At 43.9% G+C, this 16,136-nt stretch overlaps 1 protein-coding gene across 2 annotated transcripts in view; it reads right to left on the bottom strand.

Moving 5' to 3' along the window:
* RALGAPA2 (Ral GTPase activating protein catalytic subunit alpha 2) overlaps positions 1–16,136 on the bottom strand; it is a 282,520-nt gene that overhangs the window by 266,116 nt on the left and 268 nt on the right. The gene's annotated exons all lie outside the window — the stretch shown is intronic.

Genomic DNA, 16,136 nt, shown 5'->3' with positions numbered 1-16,136 from the left:
GGTAAAGTCCTCATAATGAAGCCCTTTCAAGACTCAGCAGGTATTCGGGTCATAAGACAGCAGGTATGCTGACTGTGCTTCAGTGGTAACTCAATACTTGTATCATCATCGTTATTATTAAAGAGGAATTCACATCTGAAAATGCATCTACGTGCAGACCTAAAAACGTCCTTGTGCTGATTACATGCAAATACAAAATCCTCATGTGGACGGGGACGCTAACCTGCACGGCAGATGGAGGTTCCAGCTCCAGTGGCTGCACAGTCTACACCCGCCCACCCCCGCCCCCAGGATGCTCTCCAGAAGATTTCAGGGCCTGGCTCACTGTCCTTGCCCTCATAGCCAGCACTGATTTCCACATTTACACAGGTGATGCCCAACTTCCTTATCTCCACTGAGGTTGTCCTCCACGCCCGCTCCGCAACGTCTGCCCCCAGGCCCGCCCGGGCATCCCTCTAACCTCCCTGCCTCCCAAGTCTGAACCCACTCTCCCTACCTCCCCTGCTCCCTCCTTCTGGAAACCTAATTCCAACAACTCTTCGACCTTCCTGGGTTCTTCAATCCAATGACCCCACCACCCTGTCATGATCTATGATCCCTCTGAAGTCTTCTTTTTTTCTTCCTAATTTGGTTTCCACGGTCCATCTTTTTAATCAGCCCTTCCATTGTCCCTCAATCACCTCCCTTCCCCCTGCATCATATTCACTCCATAAAACCCCAGTCAGTTTCACCCTTAATTCAACCGAAAGTATTTATTTGAGCACAGGTCATGTGCCAGATAGCAAAGATTTTTTTTAAGTTGTCGGTTTAAGTACTGAATAGATGTGAAAGAATATGTTTTGTACATGTGCAACTGATGCTGTATAATGAAACAAGCACTTTAAACCCACGCACCGACTCAACCAAGCATCCCCTCCACCCCCACTTTACGGGGCTCCACACTATTCATCCAGTTCTCAGCCCTCTCTGGGGCCAACAGCTGGTGTGCACGTACCTCTGCGCCCAAGCGCCACGGAAGGAAGAGGAGCCTAGAACGCTGACATAATACTTTTGGAAGCACGTGGGGGCCTAAACCACATATTCCTGTTTGTAGGAAATGAAATGAACTCACATTTTAGCTCTGCTGATAACTGTGTTTCTTACATACATTATTACAGCCATGTTGGACTGTTCTATCTCCGTAGAATTTAAACTGAAAGCGAGAGTGGCCTGGAGCAAACGCTTCCAGTTTCCCTCCTGCCCCCTCGCCCAGCCACTCCCACGGCAGACCCTTCCTCTTCCTAACGGAGCCCCTGTTTGTTCAGGGACCATCCACCCCGCAAATCCGTGTGCCCTTCGTGGCGGTGGGACCTGATGCTGCTGAGCCAATTACTGTGGCAATAGCCCCCTGCCAGCTATGAGTTTAGACTCAAGCCTGTGACCCAATGCTGGTCAACAAGCAAGGGGAAGAATTCTGGTGGAGATGCCTGGAAAAGGGTCATTGTTCTTAAAGGGACACAAAGCAGAAGTGCTTCTTTCTTCCTGCCTCTGGACGTTGTTCCGTCCGGGTGCGATGCCTGCAGTGCGTTTTGCCACTCAGGGGACAAACCTGCCACACAGAGGACACTAAGGAGGGCAAAGCACGAAGGGGAGAGCATACGGATGCGCACGTCACTGAGCTGCCGTGCCATCTGGCTCGGGGGGCCACCTGCTTTGGGACCGCTTTCTATAGGAGAAAAAATTCTTCATCATTTATGTTTATATTTGGGTTTTCTGTTACCTATATCCAAAAACATCCTTGTAGATACTGAAGTAAAATCTGACAGTAGAACAGGAAACAAATCCTAGTATAACTGAAAGGTTGTAGAAGTAATATTCATCCCACTTCGTTTCCTAAGATGTATTATTTTCATTTCTTTATACCTATATGGTAGCTAGGTGCAGAAAGTAAAATGCTTAGAAGTCAGAAAGATGTTAACACTTTGTTATCCTGGATTGATAGTCCCCATGTAAAAGTGATTCTGATAAAGATATACTCCACATACCTAGAGCTCTAGTTTTTAAAAGTAGAGCTATTTTTATTTTAAACATTTTTGACACACCTGTCTCAAATGCAGGACTCTAAAACATTATTTTTAACAGATATCAAGTGCCAACACAACAAAACAAAATATATACACCAATGAAATATAATGTTCAAATCTAATGTGTTTTATATGCATGTATTTTTTATGAAGTATAGTTGATGTACAGTATTATGTTACAGGTGTACAATATAGTAATTCACAGTTTTTAAAGGTTATACTTTGTATTTATTATAAAATATTGGCTACATTCCCTGTGTTGTACAATATATCCTTGTAGCTTAATTTATACATAACAGTTTATATATTTTCATATATCTATTTCTTTTGTAGGAATCAAGTTTCATCCGATTTTTTAAGGCAATGCATAACTACTTCTACTTTTCTTGATCTGAATTGGCCTATATTACAGTCAAAACCACTCACTAGGGAAAGAGCTGGAGATAGAAATAGATAAAACAGGAGCTAAATGGTAACCTCTCCCGCTCCATTTTTAACAAGTAAGGCAGCAGAAAAGTGGTGCTGAGGGCAGAGAGAGCCATCTTACTTACGTCAAATAATAATTATTAATAAGCATAATAATGGCTTACAAAAGGGCTTTGTATATATTAAATCAATTAAACCTCCGAGAGCCCTAGGAAGCAGGTACTGTCCCACGACCAGGTGAGGGTCAGAGAGGTTAGGTCCCCGCCAGGACTTGAGCCCAGGCAGTCCGGCTCCCGCACCGCTTACCTAAGTACCTCTAACGTTAGCTGAAAGTGATGGAGGAGGGGCAGGGAAGTACACCTGGAAACACAAGGTTTTTAAGTCCATAAGAGAGAGCTGGTAGAAGTCCCGGGACTAAATAGTTACTAAACCCCAGAGAGCACCCAGAAGTTGGTTTATTTAGGACACCAGAGCCAGCTTGCAAGGGGAATGGCCTTCCTGCATGAGAGGTTAAAAGGGCGGCCTTTCTGTGAAGCTAATTCTGCAGAGACTGAGACGGTCCTCCCCAAGGAGCTCTCTTTACTTCCAGAAAATCATCCCACTGTCCCCTGCCCCATCAGCAGCTGCAACACCGTCAGGCCCGCCCCATCCTTCATATAAGAAACCAAAGGCCCCTCTGGCCGCCAGGCAGTCACCCTGCTTCCCCCAAGCCAGGGTCTGCTGACAGCATGGAAAGGCCTGGAACTGCCAACCTGAAGAATGGGCAGTGGACAATTTGTCGTGTGAGTCCAGTGGGACCCGATAGGGCCATTTAAGTATCATGTAAGCCTTCGTTTACTCATGTGAAAAATGTCCAAGGCGTGTTAGGTCAAAAATACAGTGTCAGCCCATGTATAACAACTATTCATGTAAGACTGTGTTTATGTGTGTGCCTACAAGACACAGAGAGAGAGGTTGCACGTAAGCAACAACAAGCACAGAAAGCGTGTTTACCAAAATTTTAACAATGGTTATCAGAGGATTGCAGAATGTGAAGAGCTTTTTCATACTTAAATTATTTTTTGCTTATTCATATTATTCAAATGTTTATAATGAGTATATAAAATTTTATAACCAGAAAAAAACTACTATTTTTCAGAAAAAAACTATTATTCATTTCAGAAAAAAAAAGCTGCCAGAATATTTAGAAAGAATTTGTTTTCAAAGCCTGACTATGTACCATAAAAAAGAACAGCAGACGTGACATCGGCCATAGTTTCCTCCAAACGTGTCTTACTTTTGAAACTTGAAGAACATTGAAGACCTAAACAATACGTAAAGTAGTATCTTTGCCAAGACTAAAATGCCCTAAAAACAGAAAATAATTTAAATTTCCTCTGCCCAACATTGTCGTTAGACCTCTTCTGAAATAACACATATGTTGTACATAATGCCTTGTAATGATCTAGGTGTAGAGGACTTTTGCTGTCTTTAGAGAAAGCTATGTTTCTCTAATTGTCATTTACTGAAAAGGGCAGAAAAATGATACGGTCGGGCAGGAAGAAATGGTCTCTGTCCAGCCATTCAACAGCTTGCACTGAGTAGGAACAAGCAAAGGTGTGACACCTCTGAATGCAAAAAGGTGATGAAATTTCCCATCACCGACAGGTTCACTTACAAGACCTGGTGGCCTTAGCACACGTTAAGTCCTGTTTAAACCTGGACTGATCACCGACCACGGAGCAAACTCCCCTTCAGCGCGCGCTCAGCAGCAACACCGGGTCCTAGAAACCACACGTCTTTTCAATTAACACTGAACCAAAGTCCAAGACTCCCTCAGGCCTTTGCATTAAGAAACACAACCCTGAGGGAGTCCTGTGGTGGTCTAGTGGTTAGGATTCGGGCTTTCACTACCTCAAGGCCCAGGTTCAATCCCTGGTCAGAGAACTGAGATCCTACAAGCTGTGGGGCGTAGCCAAAACAAAAAAATTTTTTTTTTGAAATGGTTCAAGTTCTTGAAAAAATAAACACAACGTAGAGCACACACAGGGTTCTAATTCAGCAGGTACCTGAAACTGAGCCCGTCTGCTGCCCTTCTCACCATTCACAGAGATAAATTAACATTGCACTGACCCGTCAACGTTTTCCTGTGCTCATTCATTCTCAGCCACTGGCTGATCTCCATTTCTTGGCAGCATCAGGGCACTTTCTAAGATACCTACTCTTTGGCTCTTACTAGAATTTGGGGTGACGTAGTAAGCGCATCTCCACACTGTCACAAGCTCGGTCTGCTGTGTGGCCCCATCTCACGTCTGGCACACTCAAGCATTCCTGCCCCACTGGCCACGGTGGTCCTGGCCTGTCTCCTTATCACGACCCACGGCTGCAACAAGGAAGGACCAGCCACGTGTGCCGGCTAGGGTTCCCCGGCCACGGCTGGCTTCTCCTCTCCAGCACTGCTTCTTTCTCTCCCCTCTTCTCTTTTCTGTCTGCCGTCACTGTTCCGTTTGGGGGCAAAGGTCATCTCACTAGGTGTCATTTCTTCATTTGTGACTTACGTATACATACATTTTGAACATCTATTTATTATAATTTTTCCTATTAATATGTAGGAGCTCTTTATGTTTGGGGGATATAACTATTTCCTCTCCTCTAAGTTTCAAGTTATTTTTCCAGTTCATTATTTACTTTTTACTTCAGTTAAAGATGATATGTTTGTATATGTATTTATTTTAGGAGCAGGAAGAGAGGAATGGAACCATTCTCTCAAAAATAAGTATCTGCAATATGACACACACACACGCACACACATATACACACATGCACACACACATACACACACACATACACAGAAAGACTATGTAATACTTTACTCCCACTCTGGGAGCTCAGCATAAGCTCTACTCCACCAAGCCTCTCTGGCCCAAATACATCCTCATGTTATCAGATACAGAATCCATGGAATAAAGAGGTTTACACTGTCGGCACCGGAAATATGACCAGACAGAATGAAAATATGCTAACCCCTTTAGAAAGCTGTAAAGAAGCAACATGTGTCCTCAGCTCCCCTCTCTTCCATGCAGTCCTGAAAATACTATCAAGATTTCACTGGAAGAATATTCACCACTAGTTATAACAGGTCCTTTTCGGGGGACGGTAATTCAGTTTTGGTTTTTGTAAATTTAAAATTTGACAACAGTGTCTCTCCCATTTTGTTTCCATGAAAAAATATCTGGGGTACTTGCCTAAGCCTCAGCCAAGCCTGTCCTTACCCACAGCCCTCTGGCCCCGCTGGCCCTCAGCCTCCACCCCAGTCAAGGTTTCCCCAACCTCTTCTCCCTTTTGTCCACAGAAATCGTCCTTTCTTACAGCTCTTCCCCTTGGATCCAGGGGGTGGGTGTGATAGTGCACGCACACATGGGAGGAGAGAGGGCTCTGTCAGGAGAACTTAATTCGTGGTCTTGAATCTCTTTTTTTTTTTTTCTGGCTGTGCCACGCGGCATATAGCATCTTAGTTCCCCAACCAGGGATCGAACCCACGTCCCCTACACTGGAAGCGCAGGGTCTTAGCCACTGGACTGCCAGGGAAGTCCCTTGAATCATTACTTTAATGATGGGAACTTCTGGCTGGGACAGGAAGGCTTCTAGAAATTTTTCTAAACATCCATACTGGTGGCCGCTACTCTCCCCCAGACTGAGATCCATCTATGTGGAAATCACATTCTTGGTTTTTCAGCATGCAAGCTCAGGCGTGCCCAGTGCTGTGTACAATGCCTGGCACATGGTTGGGGTTGGATAAAAAATAACTGTTAAATGAATAAGGGGACTCTGGAGCCAGCTGCCTGGGTTCAAATCCTGACTCTGTCACTTACTGGCTGTGCAACCGTGGGCAACGTTCTCAACTTCTCTGGGTCTTATTGGTAAAATGGGGATAATGACATTCCCTGTCCCACTTGGGAGAGGATTAAATGCATTAACACATGTGAAGTGTTTCTGGCGGTACTTGGCACATGGAAAGCGCTGATTAAATGCTACTTATTATTATTACAAATAAGGAAGTATGTCACCAAAAGGAATCAAGATGTACAAAAAGCTGTTGGTGTTCTCAACGTTATTTAGTATCAATATCACTTAGTGAGAGAGATCAGGCAGAACACAGATAAGTAGAATACAAAACCAAAGGCTATAAATGCCAAATGGAAGGCACAAAATGCTATGGGAATTCCGAGGAAAGATCGTTTCAGCGAAAAGGGACGAAGACACTTTGTGTGAAGATGTAATATACCTCTGCCGGCTCCTGGAAGAATTTTACATGACGGGTTGGCTGACACCTCTGGGAAAAGGGACGGCGTATTAGTTTGGGTTCTCTGAAAAGCAGACACCAAGACAGGAGTGGACACGCAGGAGGTTTATTGAGGGAGCTGTCTGTGAAGGATGAAGGGGAGGACCTGAGAAGGGAGGTCTGACCCCTGCACAGAAGAGGGGAGGGGAGGAGGGTTGAGGAGGAAGAGGCAGCACAGGTCTGAAAAGCTGCTGGCCAGGCCAACAGGAGCCCTCAGGACAAAGTCTCCCTTCAGAGGCATCTGGGTTTCAAAGGAACGGCCACATCAGTACCCTCACGTGCTCGGTAACCGGCTGGGAGGAGCTCAGCTTTGGCTAAACAGTGGCGGTGAATCCAAGGGCAGCATCGGGAGCAGCGGCAAGTGACGCTCCCCGGAGCGCAGCTGATCTGAATGCTCACTCTCACAGCTCCCACAGCTGGGCACAAGCAGCGTCCCTAGTACCTCCTGTGTCCTTGAAAGCCAGGTTGAGCCTCAATAAATAAGTGCCATCACTGAAAATCAAACACAAGACAGTATCAACAGGTCCCTTATCTTTTTCAAAAGGGATTTTTTTAAACTAAACCACAATTGCAAAAGCAAAAGCAAAATACATATTTACTGTTAAAGATTACAACTACTTTTAAAATAGTGTTCAGTATCTTTCAGATGTGGTTTCAGTTTCCAAAACAACGTAAAGGACATAAAATCGTTATGAAACATCTCTTTTCTAAATATCAAAGTTAAAATTCTGGAATGAGGATTCAGAACTAATGCAGAAACAAAGCTCTGCTAAGAACCTAGAGGGTAAATCCTTTATAAACTGGTTGCTTAAGAAAGCAATTTGATCAAATGAGACTATGAGAAAACATTTTGCAAAAGTGTGAAGTGCTACACGAATGTGAGCTATCAATACAGTCAAGTTACATCTTAGGTGGGGTTAAGTCACAAGAAAGGTAAAAATGGAGAAAATCACAATTACCCTTAAACATGAGAGGCACACCCAGCAGGGAAGATGTTCCCACAGTGAGAGACATGAAGGAAAGAAGACCTCTGAGGACACAGCAAAGTCCCTTGTCCCTCCTCACACCACCAGGCGGGCACGTGGTCACTGAGTGGAAGGGCAGGCAGCAACCACACCACTTAAACTGTGCCCATTTTATTTATATATATATATACATCATATATATTTATACTTTTATAGATATATAAATATATATACACACACACACACACACATTTCCCCCTTCTGGCCAAGCATTAAATACATAAGTTAAATTGCATTTATGAGATCACCACCCCCCCCCGCAAATGAACAACAACAAAAAGGTCTCACAGATTACAATATTTCTTTTATGAGGATACATGGCAGAGAAGAGGGAGCAAGACATACTCAGTTCCTATCACTACATCAGCGAGAAAACTAGTCAGCAGTTGACTCTCCCTCGTACCTTCACAGAAAAAAGTAGAAGCCATCATATGAGAGTTCCCTTCATGACCCTGTCATCCCACACCCCGTTCTTGCTTCTTCTGAGTGGCCTTAGAGGAAGAGGTGCCCCCTGTCAAGCCTTATCTCCTGCCCCACACTCTGGATCCCACAGCAGACCACAACTTTCACTATATATCTCCTTTCTCTCTACTATTTCTTCAAGTTTGCTCTTTTATTATTTCCTTCTCCTACATGTAAATAAACTCAAATTCTCCCAGGTCTTAAAAAATATAAAAATCATACACACACACACACACACAGACCCATCCATCCTCGATCTGTAATTTCCCAGTCTCTTCCTGGCATATTAATGTGTACTCTTCCCATTGCAAGGCCCAGAAATATTATATGACTCAAGCCGGCTAGAGCAAAAAAAGGGTGTTCCAGACTCCTGCAACTGAGAAGCTCGGGGTGGGGATGGCGCAGACAGGGCTGGACCCCTCAGCTCACACAGGGTCCATGGACGCGCCTCACTCTCGATCTCTCCGCTCTGCTTCCCTCTGACCGTGAATTCAGTCTGAGGTGTGTGCTCCCCACATGGAGGGAAAGATGAACACTGGCAGCCCAGGCTACATCCTCTTGGTTTGTAATCCAAAAGGATGGGAGCTCTCACCCTCCAGGAATCCATGTTTCAAACCTCAGGGAGACTGGGACTCCTGGAATATCACCGAGGGAAGGCACTGGATTTGGTGGCTCGTCTGCTTAAAACTCTTCCCTGGATTCCAAACGTCCACCCACGGCACAGGGTAAAGGACAGTGTGCACTTAGCCACGTGGTGGCCACACCATCACCTCTGCACAAGCTCCTCTCTCTGCAGTCCCCTTGCCCCCAACCCGCCCACCTGGGAAACCGTGTTCATTACTCCAGACCCACCTCAGCCCCGCCTCCCCCCCCCCCAGGAAGCACTGGCAGACTCTCCAAGGGGCCCTTCTGCTCTGCCTCCTCTACACCTGCAGCCACCTGTACCGTCCCACCCCCACCCACACTCCCCCACCCCTACCCCATCCCCACCCCCCCGCACTAACACCCTCGTGGTAAATGCAGCTGTTTACCTGTCTGTCTCCCCTAACAAACCGTAAATCCTGGGCTTGTGCCTTATTGATCTCTGAAGACACAGCCCTACCAAGCAGACACACACACACACACATACAGACTCGAAAAAATGTACGTGAAACTGAATTTTTTAAAAATCCAAGAACAAGATAGTTGCTTACTACATTTATATATTAATTATTCTTGATTTTACAGTAGAGGAACATATTCCTTCTTTTAAAAATAATTTTAAAATTTAAATTGAATCCATTTGCTATTTTGAAAGTCACCTTTTTGAAAACAATAAACTATTTTCTAGTTTCATCTGTGGCACTTAGTTTAGAGACCAAAGATCAGTGCTCTAAACAGCTAGTAAAAGTATTTATGTCCATCTGCAAATAAAGCACTTACAAACAAAATAAAAACACAAATTATAGAAGTTTACATCAAAATATTCCAGACCTACCAATTATCTCTCTTCCCAGAATAAAAGGTCAAAGGCACCCTTTTCTAGTTATCACAAACAAAACATCTGAGCTCAGTCAGACTTTTATCCTAGGTCCACCTTTCTCACTTCAGAAGGCTAGACAATTTCAAGCACTAGGAGCAGGGATGGCGTATTTGTGTGACATATATGTGTCCAAAGTTCATTTTACATTCCAGAAGTTACAGATATAAAATGTTAGTAACCGATGAAAAATGAGCAAAGGGAGCATTAGGGCAAAATCACTTTGCTTAAGACAAGGTCAACTGAGAGAAACCATCCCAAGACTGTCTGAAGGGCCTGGAGTTACACCCCCAGCTTTGCTCTGGTTGCAGAATGTCCACGTGGCACTAACGTCCATGCAAATATTTTACCACCTGCGAGGCCTGCCAAGGGCACGGAGAGGCCAGTGAACACGAAAACACAGAAGGAGTCTTTTTATCTTCTGCCATGTTCAAGTCAAATATGGCCTCAAGTCTCCCTAGAAGAATACGGTAAAGCAGACTAGGAAGAGAGCAGCAAAACTCAAAGCAACATTTCTGGGAGACGCGCAAAAACTGCTGGGCTTTTGTTTACACGTTAACATTCATTCTGGTGGGTAAATATATTTTCTGGTATGTAAATATGCTTGCGTCAGGTAACTAGCAAAAGCTCGACACGTGCTGTATAATCCTATGACCCCCAGCTCTGCCCCTTAGAGATAGGGAGCTGGCAGACAAAGAGCCCACCTCTGGGAGCCTCAGTCTCCCCATCTCGAGGTCGGCAGTGGGAACACTACCTTCATCACAGGTTGTAGGACGATCCAGTGAGATCATGATGCTAATAACCACGCCATAGCTTCCTAACCCCTCATTAAGCTCCAGACCCCACATCCAGCACCTCCCAGACACTTCCATTTGTATCTCGCTGTCTTCTCAAACTCAACACACATCAACACCAAACTCGTCTTGTTCTGTCGTTAGCCAGAGTCTCCTCCCAACTCTTCTGGCTCTATCCATGACACCTCCACTCCCCCAAATACCTAACACCAATTATCAAATTCTAACAACGTGTTTATTGCTAGTCAGATTGCAAAGGAAGTGGCCGCCTCAACCCTTGCTGCCTGCAGGGCAATGGGAGCGACACTGAGGACAGCACTGTGGGACAGCACTGTGGGTCGAGGCATAAACGCAGCAATGTGACCTCCATGGAATCTAATCCAAGAAAATAATGCAAAATGCAGGAGAAGCCGCCTCCCAAGATGTTCAGAGTAGTTATTATTTACACCAGAGAAAGAAAGAAAAAGAGAGAAAAAGCGAGAGAGGAAAAAAAGAGGGAGAGATGAAGGAAGGAAACTACTTAACTACCCAAGAAATGGTAAGCTAAATTATGGTACATCGCCTCAACAAACATCTGTAGTTAATAAAAAGAAAAGGAACAAAACATTGGGAAATGTTAAAAGTAAGCTTAAAAGGCAACGTTTAAAATTGTAAGTGAACTTGTCCCTACTTAAAGCAACAGATGCACAAAAGGAAACATATCAAAATGTTCAATTTTGCTCTATGGGCATGTAGAGCCTCTGTGAGCGACTGTTCTCTCCTCTCTGGCCCCAGATATTTGGTCTGAATCCTGGTGTCAGACTGGCCTGTGGCCCCTGACCCCAAACTCTTCTCCTTCAGATTAATCACTCCTCGCCCAGCTTCTGCAAACCTCAAGTTCACTCCTCCCTGAGAATCGCTTGTCCTGCCACAGGGTCTTTCGTGGCCCCGCCCCTCCTCTCCAGGCCCCAGCACCTGTCTGCTCCTTCATCACCAGTCTTCTCAGTGTCTCTCTGCCTTCCCACTGGCCCCATCCATTTATCCTGGCCCTGCCGGCAGAGAGGCAGTGCTTGAATATTACCATTTGACCTGCTAAGAATTCTCCAGTGGGCCCTCTCACCTGCAGGATAAGATCTGAGCTTCTAACTCCGGCAAACAAGGCCCTTTCTGATCTGGCCCCAACCTGCCTCAGCTCCTACCGGTCAGGCCACCTCTCCTCCCCTCCCCCATGACCCCGAAGTCCAACTCGCTGTCCTGCCCTTACCCCTGGCCTACACACCACTTTGGTCACTGCTCTGACACTGCGGACGCCCTCAGGGCCAGGGTTCCAGCACCCAATCCTCAGTGCCCAAGGTTCCTCAACCTCCCGCATCATCGCTGTGTATTTCTACCACCAGCTCCTCCCCACCTCGGCCCGAAATGCTCTCCCCCTCGACTCTCCCCAAGTCTAACCCTGCTCTGTTCAGCATGCCGCGCTGGCCACCTGTGGCTCCTGAGCTCTTGGGAGACGTGCTGCACACGTACAGTACACATGGGATTTCAAAGACTTGCTATCGGAAGATAAAACAGTGGAAATAACTACTGCAGAGCAGAATAAAGAAAAAAGAATGAAAAGAACTGAGGACAGTCTCAGAGACCTCTGGGACAACATTAAACGCACCAACATTCGAATTATAGGGGTCCCAGAAGAAGAAGAGAAAAAGAAAGGAACTGAGAAAATATTTGAAGAGATTATAGTCAAAGACTTGCTATCAAAAAATGATGGAAAAAACTGAACATTTTACTTTCATTACCTGTTGATATAACACATATTGGATGTATGGGGTTAAAAATATATATAGATATTATTAAAATTAATTTCACCTGTTTCTTTTTACTTTTTTAGATGTGGCTACCAGAGCATTTTTAATCACACCTGTGGCTGATATCTATTTCTACTGGACAGAACGAGTCTAACCATTCTTCAGGGTATCCTTCAAGATGCCCCTATCTTTGTTCTTAATGATCTTTTCTGCCCCTTGAAATCCTATAATGGAGTCCACCACATATAAGCCACTATCTAATTACATAACACACTACATGCTTACTAGTATTTTACGTCTATTCTTCCTGCCACATCAATGCCATTTCTAAACCCTATTTTGGGACTCACAGTAGGCACTCAACTTTTAATTAGACATGGAATCTTTGCTGCAGCAAGACAGCAATGCACAGAATGTTATTTTAGTTTAGTTTTGTTTTGTTTATTTATTTACTTTCCCAAGGATGATTTCAACAATGTAAGGAGACCTGGGAGTCAGGGGACCTAACAGCTCTTTGTTCTTCCTCTAAATTACATAATACATACACAACGTTGAGTGCATGGCTTGGCCCCCAGTAAGCCCTGACTGTGTCTCAGTTTCCCCTCCCCCTTTAAAATAAAGTTAATAATACCAGGCCAATCTACAATATATAGCCAGGTCAAAGTAGCTAAGCAAGTTCTAACAGGAGTCATTACCATGATACGAAGAAATACTCTACTTTTCACAGCTAACCGTATCTTCCTCAGCCAGCTGTCTTAAACACAGACTAATTTTTATGAAGAGGGAGCAAATCCATCACAATTATTAAAATAAGAAAGGAGAAGGGACAACCTATCAAAACGCTTGTACTATCCTACTAACAACAGGAAAACAGTAATGACAGAGGAAACTGTTACATGCCTATTCCAAGCTGAAGTAGCTTATACATTACACTCACAATAACCTCTATGAGGCAGACATCACCATACCCATTTACAGAGTAAAAAAACTGAGGTTCAAAGACAGGCCGAGTAATTGGCCCAAAGTCATGCAGCCGCAGGCTACAAATCCAGGTCAAGTGCTATCAGCTTCGTATGTAAAAAATAACATCGTTATTATCACTGGAAAATATGTGAAAAGCAAGAGTATTATCTAAATATACAAATAAAAATACAATAATAATTTCTATTCATTTCCTTCAAATAGTTTCTTTTTTTTTTTGCAAATATACTTTTTTTTTTTTTCTTCCAGTTTTGTGGAGACATAACTGACATGTAGCACTGTATAAGTTTAAGGTGCACAGCATAGTGATTTGACTTACATACATCACGAAATGATTATCACAGAAAGTTTAGTGAACATCCATCATCTCATATAGATACAAAACGAATGACCTAGGAAAAAAAATGTTTTTCCTTGGGATGAGAATTCTTAGGATTTACTCTTTTAACAACTTTCACATGCAACATACAGCGGCGTTAATTACAGTCACCATGCTGTACATTACATTCCTAGTACTTATTTATTTTATAACTGGAAGTGTGTACCTTTTGACTAACTTCATCCAATTATCCCCCCACACCCTGCCTCTGGTAACCACAAATCTGGTCCCTTTTTTTCTTTTTAATTTTTATTGAAGTATGGTTGATTTACAATGTTGTGTTAGTTTCTGCTGTACAGCAAAATGAATCAGTTATACATATACATATACCTATATCCCCTCTTTTTTAGATTATTTTCCCATATAAGTCATTCCAGAGTATTGAGTAGAGTTCCCTGTGCTATACAGTAGATCCTCATTAGTTATTTATTTTATATATAGTAGTGTGTATATGTCAACCCCAATTCAAATAGTTTCTTGATCTTGGCTAAATCCTATTTTTCAGATGAAAAGGATTTTTTTCCTAGTAGACTTTTCCTTAAAGTAGCAAACCAGTAGGGTATGCACTGCGGTGGGACTAGTACACTGCTGTACTATTTTTTTTAAAGCCTTTCAACCACAGTTGTAAGCGAAAGTTTACATGAAACATTATGAACTAGAACTCCTCAGACACATTTACAAAAATCTAGTGCCTACAGATAAGATTACAGTAATAAATGAAGTAAACTGGGCCAGTCCACCAGCAGATGCATCAACAAAAACCAACATACATAAGGAACTATCACAGAGCCTCTCCACGCTGCAAAACTGAGGTCAGATGGCTCAATGAAAGGACAAAAGAAAGTTCCTCAAAATAAGACACACACCTTCAACTGAAACCACAGAGCCTTGAAAACTAACTACTTTCTCAGAACAGTAACAATGTACTGTGTGTCTCTAAGAAAACCAACATCTAGGTTTAATTGCGTCTGCCTTTGCAAAATGTAGCCAACTTAATCCTGTAGACTTGGACAGAACAAAAGTTAAGTTCAAGCTCTCTACCACAGAAAAAGTCCCCAAGTATCAACTGCTTTAAAATACCACTCTACTCTCCTTTATCAAAAATGTCCCTGCAGGAGGTGTTAATCAGTCACTACTAAGAACCCCACACAATGCGTCCTGTGTGCGCCTGGTATTTTAGTACAGGAAGTAGAAAGTTCAGTTTACCAAGAACACCGAATTTCACTTTCAAAAGTCTTGAAAACTAATCCCTCTAACAGTACTTAATTTACATTTCATTCCAAGCTGACCTAGACGGGCGGAATCTCAAGGAATTCGAGAATGTAAAAAACTTCACTTGGCAAAACCAGGTGTGTGGATTTGTTGTTTTCCTTAGAGGTACTTCACGGAGTATAAATAGAAATCATGTGCAAATTTTAATCTCATGAACAAGGTCTTTATTTAAAATTCTCACCTATATGATGAATTCTGTTATACCATATTTCCTCAAGTGACAGACACATTAAGACTTTGTGCCCTAAATCAGGTGATTTTGCTCATTTTAAGAATAAAAAAAGACATCTAGAAGAAACATAAAGTATCTTTTTCTCAGCCCGCAAATAACACAAATACAAGTCTGTCTATAGACAGCAAAGGTGTTTCCACCTTAAATACAAGACTAAGGAGGTAAGAAGAGAAAACAAAACACAGCATAGCAAACCAGCTACAGATCACAGGTGGCAGGTGACAGGAAGCCTTGGGAACACTTCACACCCACAGGGGTGAGTTTCATCCCAGGTCAAGTGCAGGCCGACCTGGGCTCTGCAGAACCTCCACCCAGCGGGCTCATAAAAACGGAAGAAGGCACATAACCATCAGTGTCATCCTGACAATAAAGGAGAAGCAGCCTCCTTGAACCCAGGAAAGTCACCCTTCCCTCCAAGCAGACACGAGGAGCCCCCTTCACACCAAGAACACAAAGAAAATGAAGCAGCCAGACCCATGGGAAGAGAGACGGCACTTAAATTTATCCCGGGGCCACTTGGGGGCTCAGTCTGTTCGGGGATCGGACTCAAAAGTAAAAATAAAATTAAAGTGGGGGGGAGGAGGAGATGACAGTTCAATTAAGTCCGTGCTGGGACCACTTGGGGTCTCAGTCTACTTAGGGTCTCGGACTTAAAAATAAAAATTAAAAACTGGGAGGAAAGATGACAGTTCGATGTGTGCGTGAGAGGACCCCCGGGCGCCCAGAGTTTGCTGGGGAGAGGACCGTCCCGGCCGCGCCCGGCCCCGAGGCCACCTGGCGAGAATCCGGGGTAAGTTTACACTCGAGGGCGACGGGCAAGCCCGCGGGCCAGGCTGCCCGCTTCCCGGGAACAACGCCAGGGCCCGGGCAGAGGGTCTGCG

Source organism: Balaenoptera musculus, chromosome 15 (genome assembly GCF_009873245.2).
Source record: "Balaenoptera musculus isolate JJ_BM4_2016_0621 chromosome 15, mBalMus1.pri.v3, whole genome shotgun sequence".
NCBI classification, from domain to species: Eukaryota; Metazoa; Chordata; class Mammalia; order Artiodactyla; family Balaenopteridae; genus Balaenoptera; species Balaenoptera musculus.
Note: the sequence above shows the minus strand (reverse complement) of the source record. Positions and strands in the feature narration are given on the sequence as shown.